Source organism: Neopelma chrysocephalum, unplaced genomic scaffold (assembly GCF_003984885.1).
Source record: "Neopelma chrysocephalum unplaced genomic scaffold, ASM398488v2 Primary Assembly neopelma1_87, whole genome shotgun sequence".
In the NCBI taxonomy this organism is placed as follows: domain Eukaryota; kingdom Metazoa; phylum Chordata; class Aves; order Passeriformes; family Pipridae; genus Neopelma; species Neopelma chrysocephalum.
In genome coordinates this window covers 4,962,814-4,974,170 of record NW_020897749.1, presented here as the reverse complement: position 1 = coordinate 4,974,170, position 11,357 = coordinate 4,962,814, and the positions used below count along the sequence as shown (strand labels likewise).

The window sequence follows — 11,357 nt, the reverse complement described above, 5'->3', positions numbered from 1 at the left end:
GGGGAAGGTTAGGGAAGGGGAAGGTTAGGGAAGGGGAAGGTTAGGGATCAATTCATTCCTTGTATCAAAACATGACATTTTATACTGACTGCAGTACTTGCAAACCCAGTGCATGTTAAAACAAAAAGTGAAGTTTTCTGAGAAGTGAAAAGTTTATGATATTCGTTGACTCCTGAGTGGTGCTTGAGGTGTCAGTGTAAAACTAGAGACCTTAGTTACTGTGCAGTAAACTAGACCAGGCAGTCACGGTGTGTTTGATACTCCACTGAAATGCCTCAAGTTTTCAGTTGGTAAATGTTTACCCTACAGCAAATGTGAGGAGTTAGTTATCTTACTTATTTGTTTGGGATAGTTGCATGCACATGGTTATTTCAAAGTAACTGAATCTGTAATTTGCTTATCCTGTTCAGAGTACTTTGGAATAGTTTTGCTTATTTGTCTGGCTGAGATCACTCAAAAAGAGTGATCTAAAGAAATGAAATACATTTACTGTGGCTTTGATAAATCACATTAAACTTGAAGTACTCACTGATAACTTAAAATATTCATTTAAACTGAGCTTCATATAGTTTAGTTCACTTCCAAGATAAGATCAGATTGAAAACCATCTAGAAATTGTTTCACTTACATAAACCAAGACAAAGATCAGATGAAGTAGTAACTCTGAGACAGAACACTTTATAACTATATAATTTTGTCTCTTTAATCCTTATTTAATCTCAGAAACCTTTAAGACTTCTCCTAAAGTATCTTTACCTTCAGATCACTAGGACATTTATTTGATTACTGTATAACTAGAGGCAGCCAATAATGCTGGATAAAAGCTGTTTGCCCTGGATAAACAGGACAATAACTGCTGTGCTTCTTCCATCCTTCAAAGGAATGACTTTACTGTAGGAGAGTCAAACTTACATTCACCAGCAACACAATCAATATTTGAAAATTTGCCAGTCTTGTAATATCAGATTTGCTTAGGGCAAAGCAGAAGCATCCAAAGTCTGCAGCAGAAATGTGTGTAGTGTCCTCTAGCCTCTAAGCAGGTTGTTGTGTTAACTACCTTAAGTCACCTGGTGACCAATTAGCTGATTTTAGAAATGCCCCATGAAAAAATTCTCATCACGGCACATTTTGAAATATTTGCTTCTAGAACCTTTTTCTCTGCAAAATATATAATTTTACTTCTCACTGAAGCATAGACAAACTTAAAAAGAGTGACTTTGGAACAAAGCTAAATCATATTGTGGAGGGTAGGTGGCAAGACATTAGCAGAGATTATCAGTATTTCAATGTAAGCTGCTCTCATCCAGCACAAGTAGCAACAAGGACAGAGCCCAAGTTTTGGAAAACGCACAAAGATACGCGCTTACATGTGGACAGACACACTGAGTCATGGATACACATGGACATGTCTGAAGGAACACAAACTCATGTGCCCACATTTGCATCCCATCCAAAAAGGCAACATATTTTCTGGACCCACCTCATAAGAATTCGGAACAAATTTTAGTTGGCCTAAAATCTCAGAACAGTGGAAAACTATGGCTTCTTTTGTATACCAATAAATAATAGAAACCAAATCAAACAAAATAAAATAAAAAACCAAAACAAAAATCCAACCCACCAAAACCAACCAACCAAACAAAAACCAGGAAAAAAACCAAGCCAGAAATAAAACCAAAATTACAGAATGAGACACTTGTTCTTAGGGATCTCTATGTATGTGTCAGCCTGCACAGTTCCTTCCTTTATCATTCTTCCTTTTAGTATCAAAAAGAATTATTTGCTTTGCCTTTGGCTGTGGTTTCTGAGAGGAAAACTCAATCTCATGCCAAATCTACTGCCCAACACACAGATCAATAAATGTGATGTGGCCAGTGACACTGATGTGGAGGGGCTGAAGGAGCCCAGCCAGAGATGCAGCAGAAATGGGGAAACTGTGGCAGGACTGGGGAAAACTGTGCAAGAAATGGGAAAATTTGTCAGGACACAGCAGGCACCACAGGGTGAGTTTCAGTGCTTGGGCAGACATCACTGCCCCTGCAATCAGTCCTGACCTTTCCTAGGGAAAAGGCAGAGCACTAGAGGCAAGCAGTTCCTCCTGGGTTTGATCCATGGCATTACCTTGACCTAAACTGTCCAGCCTTCACAGGGACAGCAGACAAGATTAAATACTAGAGAAAATTAATAAAATCCCTAGTTTAATTGGCAGCTACTACCGATATTAAATAGATCCTCTTAAAGAATAGTGTTTCTGAATCACTAAGGTTGAAATGTAATTGAAAATGTGCTTATGAGAAACATTTTTTGCAAAGCCGGTGAAACTGTGAGGATTAGGTTGAAGTATCCAATGTGATCAATATCTTGCAATCGCATTAAGGCCTCGGGAAACAGGGACCCTCATTCCTTCCCATTTCCCATTTTCTGTTTTCTGTTTCTAGGCACCATCATAGGCAATCAGACATGAACAGAAAATGAATTTGCTACAAGCTGGTAGCATTGTAAGTGGCTTTGATATAAGTGGAACAAGGGTCGGTAACTTCTAAGCTCCAGTAGCCTGATAAGAATATTAAGTCTACCATTTATCCCCAATGAGTGCTTGATTAGCCATATAGTGCTCTGCTGACAGAGTTCACTAAAAATACATTATGCTAATAACACTTGAGTGCCAGCAAAACTGGGGAAACCCAAGTCTTTACACAAAGAATGAGTCATTATGGTATTTACCTGGCAGACACAGTTATAGGCAAAAATATGGGGGGGGGGAGCGGAGACATCTTAGTCCTGCTTGCAAAGATATGAACAGAAACAGAGGTGACTTCTCAAAGAACATTAGGATTAGAATAAATAAAAATAAACACCCTGTGTTGTCAAGCTGGTGTGTGGAAAATAAAGATTGCTTAGTTTTTCAGAGCAGGCAGCTGCTAGTGGAGATGAGTCACTTACCTGTATTTATCTTTGTCTGAGCAATGTCAGATGGCTACTCATCGGAGCCTCTTTCTGCCTGGTTTAACACCGGGAGCATTTCCTCCTTACTCTGTGCTCAGACCACAGTCGGGAATTCCCACTGCAGTCCCACAGCTCCCTGCTGTTCCCAGCCCACTGCCATCGCCCCTCTCAGCGGAGCTCCTGCCGACACAGCCTTTGCTCTCTTCTCAGGGAAGGATTTGTAGTCTGTCTCTCTTCTCAGCACCAGCTACAGGTGTTGCATATCCCAGCAGCCATCCAAACTGTTCTGCAGGTGTAGGAGACAGCTGGGTGTGGAAGTTCTTTGCTGCTTCAGATTAACTCACTGAATCTGTTCTCCCAAACACTGAACACCCAGGTCCTCCTCACGGTTCTCCTGTCCTCTACTGCAATTAGCACCCTAATTAGCACACCTAGCAGGGCTCTGGGCTCCATACAGAAGCCAGACCCATTCTATCTGCCAGCTACTGCACAGGCAAATTGGGGCACAGCACCTGGCCATGACTCACAGCAAGGGCAAGCAATCATTTCACAGGCCTACAACTGAGACTTTTGCACAAGAGGATCGAGCTTGGAAAAAAAAAAACAACAAACGTGATTAATTACAGCTGGTCAATTTTATTTTTCTGCAAATCTTTAAGTAGCCAAAAATGCTTTTTAAGCCCAGCCAAAATTAAGTCAAATTTGCCAAAGAGTTTCAAAGAACAAAATAACATTTCAAAAGGCAATAGAATGTCTCCTCGATTTCAAAAATAATTGATTTTTAAAAATCTATTTTAGAGGTGCTGTAAAAATATTTTCAAGAGTTGACAAAGTTGAAACCAAAGTGTTTTCTTTAGAATGTGTAAAATGTTTTAGGGTACCTGAAACATACCTCTATTTGTAATGCTTGATTTTACCCAGAAAATGGAAGAATAAAAAATAACCTGGGACTCTACTAACTTTGAGAAATATTGACAGTGAGCCAAACCCTCAGCTACTCACAGTCAACTATCACAAGGCACCAAACTGTTTAAACGCAAAGGTACAAAAAAGCTAAGTAATCTGATCTATTGTAGCTGCTTGCACATGAAGCAGTAATGTGAGAAAGGTCCAGGCCATGGAGAAATGCAAGAACTTCCATGCCACAATTTGTCTCATGCTAATGTAAGTGCCTAAAATAGGTCTGATAAATCATGCCTTAAAAATGCCCATTTCTTTTCACTGACTACAGGGGAAACAGGTGACTAGTGTTGGTGTAACATTCTACCTTATCAACGTCAACAGTGGGGTGAGATGAGTTTCTGCATTTTAATAATTCACCAAAAAAAAAAATTGATGTGAAAGCCCCAAACCAGGAGGCCAGAACCTAGAACAACTGAACAATGGATAAGATATAAATTCTTTTTGCTTACTCTGGCATTCAACATTTTATGATCTATTTAGTCTCCTGTGTTTTCCCTCCTTTACTTACCTTTTCTCCCATTTAACCCTCTCATCTTCCTTTTTTATCCACCCATCTCCTGTCTTTTTTTCTTGAAACATCACAGCTTGATAGCTGATTTTTAGAAGCTACTGTTGACAGTGTCCACCTGTTTCTGTCATCTGCTGGCTATCTTTCATCACCATTGGGAAATGAAAGAGAACACTTTAAAAACCAGGAGCATTATGGGAATTGCCCCGACACGGCAAACTGTATCCTCAGTAGGAAATGACATTAGATGTGGCTCCAAGCAAGGATTGCTCTGTTTTTTCAGGCTTTAACCCTGAAATACCACTTTCATTACCCTCCATTTTTAAATTTATTTTCTGGACTCATATCTCCCTTTGAAGTATTGCTATGAAATCAAGTATTCCTGGAACCCTAATCTCATTTTGTGTCTTGCCCTTCAAAGACCTACTGTGAATTCTAGATGCAATATTTTATGTTTTATATTCATCTGGTTCCCTTACAAGCAAGATATCAAAGTCCTTAATGGAGCCTTAGAAAATTTTTCACTTGGTCCAAATCTGGCTGATGATTTCACCGTTGATTTCCAAGTTAAAGGGACAGTGACCAGATTAGAAAAACACAACCCCCATACCCAAGCAGAAAAGAGTTTTGTGTAGAGTTAGTTAATAACAAATTTAACATTCTTTTGGCATTATATATGTGTATGTACATTTATATATATACATGCACTGCATCTACCTCTTAAATTTCATTTCACTTTCAGATAGAGCTTTTTGATTGTGCCAACTGCACCCTACAAAAATACAGTAATACAAAAATGAAAAGCAGTCTGTATTCTAGTTGTAAAAAATCATGTATTTGACTACACCTCTGAAGAGAGAGAGCAAAGCCTGTATCACCTCACTCCATAAAAGCAGTTTACAGGCACCAGACAACTAAATAGAAAATATCATTCCAAAGTAACTCACCAGGCTCCTGGATGACTGAACTGCTGATCACTTTGTCTGGCTGTATGGAAAGTTAATGCAAGCTGAAAGTTTTCAATTTATAGCAAATAGTGTACTTAAGCAGCAGAAAATTATATACTTACTGTTCCACTCCAACTGTGTGTGATATATGGAGTCTAGTGGAAAAAGAGAAATAAAACCAGGTGGTAAATAATCAAACTATTCTCTTCATTAGCCTTGGTATATATTCTACAGTTTTGCAAGCCATAAGAAACCACATGCAATGCTAGTGCCTTTTGTTTTCTACTGTCCTTTACTTTTTGCCATTTATATTTCCAATATTTCCCCTTTTTCCTTATTGTTCCTTTCTTCTCCCCCTTCTGGGATTCTGAAATTGTGATTCGTCAAATTTACTATCATGTTTAGGCAAACTTTAGTTTATAAAGTTAATTATCCATCACTATAAACATGCCAGTGTAAGTTCTCCAGCTAATCATACAAAGTTCTATCCTGCTAACCTGATAGATTCTCAGTTAATGCCAAGAATATAGGACAGGGCAGAAGGTTTTGCTGAGCACTTCTGAGCCTGATTTTTGGCAGTGGAAAGGTGCACATGCAAACTACATTTGAGACACAAGAATTATGATCAGGTAAAATCCTACCACTGATACCTAAGAATTTCATCATGGTAAGCCAACAGAGACTTCAGTAGATACTAAACATGAAACAAATTAAAGACACTGCAAAATGAGGTTTTATGAAAGCAAACCATCATTCTACCTTCGGGTTTACATCTAAAGTTACTTTTATGGAAATTTGGGACTTTGGGCCCTTTTTTTGATTATTCAAAATCTCTTATATTCTGTCTTTTTCATATTCTATGCTGTGCTCTTGGCAAAAACAGTGAGCCATGTTAGACTCAGAAACCGTAATTAGTATCTGTTCATACAAATGTTCCGGCCTGTTTTTTCTCATTACTCAAACTCCATACACAAGACATGTTTAGAAGCATAGATTGTTTCCCTACTGCGCTTCTAATTAACACTTCCATTAGGACCCAGGCAGAGAGCATGGAACATACTGAAAGAAAATGCTGTTTACAGAAACGGTGATAAAATGTATACAAATTTGTCCTGCAAAGTGCAATCAAGCCAGCTTGTGTGACATGTGGATGTGCTTCTCTGTATGTAGGCACAAACAGATGTGCTACACTCACATGCAAGACTAATTTGTTCATTAACATTAAAAAAAACCCTAGATGAATAACAGTCCATTAATTTTTATAATTACTTCTTGCATGCCCATATCATTGCTCAGTTTAGTTTCTGAAGCCCTTGGTAGCTTCAAATTGGCTGTCTGGCATGATCATACTGGATAGTTGAGTTGTCTTCCATTGGCTAATATATTAGATTTACTTGGGAAATTTGAATTAACCTTAAATCAAATAAAAATCAACAGTTTAGCTTTTTTCTTTTCCATCTTTAAAGGCAGAATGGATTATCGAATGGATTGCTAGGCATCATAAATAGTTCTGGATTTCTAGAAGAATTGATTTATGCCTTTGAATAAAAACATGCATAATCTTTTCAGTTTTGCATATGGTCAATACAAAGCCAAGTGGAAAAAACCTCCAAGGGCTGTAACTGAATTTCACCTCCAGAAATCCCATTGTGAGACTCAGGAGAGTCGGTCCACAAGGAAAGAGATTAAACAAATAGTCTTGTGACCTAAAGTGCAATAGGATTTGCACTGTGAGAGTCAGTTTGAAAGCCTGACAATTAGGTGCAACTCAGGTTTGTTGATAGGGGGATGTTGCTTTTGTTTTTAATTACATTTTATTGAACAACCAAATGATAAGCATCAAAAGACAAGATTGTCTTGGATCATCAAAGATGGGGTGGGGGAGGTTGTTTGTTCTGTGAATTCAGGCAAACTAAAAGAGCTTTTTCTTGTGTTTACCTGAGTAATTAATGAAAGACCAAATTGCTTTTGAGCCAGCAGGCTGCAGTTAATTGGAGTTATGTGCATTCAGTGAACTTAGTGATTTGGCTTAAAAAGGATTTACAGTGTAGGTGACAACCCTTTTCAGGGAAACATAACAGCAAAAGCTGAATTTAGAAGACAGCTTCCAGATGATGTAATTGGTGTGGAGAGCTTTCTCTTTCAGTTAAAGTTTGAAAGTGGAAAAAGTACTGGGTAAACTGAGCAAAATGCTTGGGAAAGGTTTAAATAATAAGTTTAAAAAGTGGCATACAGACATTCAGTCTACTGCGAAAATCTTTTTAACTGGCAAGATCAGTGACTTCAGTGAAGTTTGCCAGTCTACCCTAAGGAAAATCATGTTTGTAGGGACAGACTTGTTCTAGTTTCTAAAGTTATTACCGTGCCTATTTTTCTAATATATCTCACTAAGGACTGGGGACACACTGTGACGCTCTTTATCAGATGTAATAGCATCTAATAATCTATTATTATTTTCAAATAATAATAAGACAATTTGCTTTTAAGTATATGACTCAAAATGTCAAGAATTATCTGCATTGGTAATTCTTTTCCAGTAGAAATGCAGATGAACTGTATTGGGATTTCCCAATACTATCAAGCATAAAGTGTAATCAAAGTAGTATGTGAAATATCATTGTCATCACTGGGTTAGAGACCAGGCCTGGATGTCTTTACCCTGAGCCCTGCTACTGGAATATCTGCAAGACTTTCTGGGAGGTAGTAAGATATTTCAACAGTTTTATTTTTAGACTATCTGTTGGGACTAAAATTGTGCAGTACATTAGAAAACTTCTTTCAGCCTCAAGTGCTGTGGCTGTCTGCAAGGGCTGAAGTATAATCTGTGTTTGAGTTGCTATGGGCTAGTTTCCCAGTTGCTTCCTTTCTAATTTGGTAAACCTAAGAGTTCCATTACATTTTAATACGCAGTTCGTGAATTAATAGAAAAAGCTGGCATTTTCATAGGACTATAACTGTTTTTACCAGTATATTTATATCAGTTTTAGTGTGTACTATATTATTACTTACAAAGTAGGTTCAAAAATTACATTTACAAAAAAGATTTAATTGAATAATTTATTGAATTGAGGGGTTTTTTATTATTTAGAACTAATATATGGTATTATTATTCCTGTGAATATATTATTTCCCAATATAAAACTTCTGCAGAATCTGTTGAATGCAGGTTTCTGAGTTAATACAAGAAAATACATACACAAAGGAATTTTTCACTTTTCATGATCCAAAATCAGTATTAAAAGGAATTACAAATGAGGGGAGGGAAGGGGAGGAGAAGAGAGGACAGGAGTGGAGAGGGCAGGAGGACATAACATATGGATGATTAATTCTAGGCACAGAATCCAGCTAACAGGCTCCTTTTCTTATATGGCTTGTACAGGCCTGCATAGATAATTCAGATATCATAATGCCAAGTCACATAATAAATAAAGTCCCAGTTATACTCATCACCTCGTGTTTTGGCCAATGAAACATTTGGTCTCATTCCATCCTATGGGATCATTTGCATGTAAAACAAGCCAGAAAGTTTTGCAAAGGAGAAATTGTTCCTGGGGTGAAAGATATGCAGAGCCTCAGACATGTGCCAAGCCCAGAGTTCCTTTAAAGGCATAACAATATGAGAAGTTACTCTTAAAGTGATTTGGGGATAAATTATGTTTGTTGCTGCCTAGTTTGTAGCATAGAAACAAGAGGCACAAGGGGTTTCTCTCACACACACCTAAAGATCCCAGGACATAATTTTGCTGCATACCTCCACAGGAAGCAAATGATGCTTCCTCAGTTATATCTAGAAAGGGAAAACTCATGAAAAAGATCTTTTCAGTTCACTAGACAGCACAAGTGTAAAGAATTCTTTGTATTTTCTGCACATTGAAAAAAGAGAACAGGAAATACATCTGTTCAATGCTTTAATAAGCCCCTGGTAGCAATAGGATTGATCCACAAGAACTGTATTACACTGGACGACTTGTAAGCAACCTGTTACCTGATGGAATTTGCAACCACATATTGGGCATGAAGGACATTCCTCTCCCTATCATGAGGAATCTCACCACGGGCAGAGTGTCCAGGATTCACCAGGTGCCAGAAGCCAACTTAATCCAGTCCCCTCAAATATCTTGAAGCATTCTTTGGAAGCTCTTCCCTTGTCTTCCAAATCGTGAAATATTTGAGGGACAAAGAAGGAGATGCAAGAATGACAGCGAACATACTGATAGCACTGTTGTCAGGGTAGGATTCAAGTCCCTGCCCCATCAAAGATAATTGTTTTTTAAAATGTACAAAGGATTCAGTAAGACAGATCACAAATTAGAATATGTTGCAATATGGTGATCAGCAAACACCATCCAGTGTAGAAACATGTGCTTGAGTAACTGCAAAAATAATTTACAAGTAAGTTCTATAATCAGTGAGCTATTGGCTAAAAAGAAGAGACCACACTCACCTCAGCTTTGCTTTCTGCAGATTTGGAATTGGTTTGACACTACTTTCCAGATCAATTCCTCAAGTGACCCACACAAAGAAATGTCTACATTTACAACTCTTGACCTAGAAAGGGATCAGTACTTCCCTCTGTTTCCCTTTATATTTGCAAGTATATGTCTCCATATTTTTCCAATGACAAAAGCTGTCTCTAAATCCCTCACATCAAGGATATCCAATTTTTATTTTTATTTCTATTTTTTGACCATATAACTGAGTTTCCTGAAATCTAATGGAATGTAGAGGAAGAATGTTCATTCTCAGAAGCAAATTCTCAAATAATTTTTAATGCATTACTATGGTACTTTATATACAAAGTTTTAACAAACCAAATATTTAAAACCATTAAAATTTCTCATTTTTAATGAGAATTTTTAAAATTAAATCAATGCATTCGAAGGAGGCTGTAAAGAGAGGAAAGCAGTCTGAAGCCCAAAGCTAGGAATCTACTAATTAAGATATGCAATAAAAATGTTAATCAAGTAAACTTAGGGAGGATGGGGGAAAGTGATTACATAATCCTCTTGGCACTGTATAATGTCTCAGTGCTCTCACACAGGAAAATAATGAGTAGGTAAACAAGAGAGAAAAAAAGCCAGGTCCTTTGATTGTGGTCCAAAGAAGAAACCGCTCCAATTGGCATCTCTAACCAATATTAGCTGTTCAAGGAGGAAACACTGAGATCTAAGAGCTCTCTCTAGTGTGCCAGCCTGGGGACAGCTAACAGAGACTAACAAAGGAGCCTGAGAAACTGGAGTATTTAAGATGATTTTCATTGAGTATGGCCAGACCAATGTCTTTTGTTATTCTGTTTTTTATAACTCTATTCCACCATTGCAAAGCTATAAGTAAACAGGATATTTGATTCTGTGTTCTATATTGTAGATGTTTCACTGCTGACCAACAAGGAGGTGCTTCACTCAAACTTGCATGGATCCTTAAAGCGAGGGCTTTGGGACTATGACCGTCTGTAGCCTTGTTGCCCAGTAAGTGTAGTGCTGTTTGTAACAGGCTTTGTGCTAGGGCAATAACACCAAATTTGACACCTATCAGGCTCTGTTTGAACTTATTTTGGCCTAAGTGGAGCCATATTTAGTCTTGCTTAGTGGTAACAACAATTATCTAATCATCATCATGGCTGGGCTTCGCGAACAAAGATTTGGGAAGGGCTCTACCCACATTTGTTGCAAGCGCGTTGGTGGCTAAAAAGGCCAATACGAGAAAGGCATGTCCGGTTGCAAGAGGCACAGCAGAAAGACTCCTTAGGTGGTATATTCTGCAAGGTTCGATTCTTTCTGCGTTGTCTTTTCTCCTCAAGGGTGATCCTGTGTGCTTTCTCAAAAGCATCAGCAGCGTTGAAGATAGTGTGTCTCCAGGCCTCCTGATTAGAGGCCAGAGTAGACCAGTTATGTTGATCAATAAGGCCAAGGCTGAGCTGTTGTTTCAGGGAGTCCTTGTATCTTCTCTTCAGGGCTCCTCTCTTGCGGCAGCCGGTGGCAAGTTCACCATAA

At 38.2% G+C, this 11,357-nt stretch overlaps 1 long non-coding RNA gene across 1 annotated transcript in view; it reads right to left on the bottom strand.

Moving 5' to 3' along the window:
* The window catches only part of LOC113972016, a 34,344-nt gene extending 29,773 nt beyond the window's left edge, over positions 1–4,571 (bottom strand). The window contains exon 1 of the long non-coding RNA XR_003535737.1: positions 4,418–4,571. This is a non-coding gene — a long non-coding RNA (uncharacterized LOC113972016). The remainder of the gene's footprint in view (positions 1–4,417) is intronic.
* Between the last annotated feature and the right edge of the window lie 6,786 nt (positions 4,572–11,357).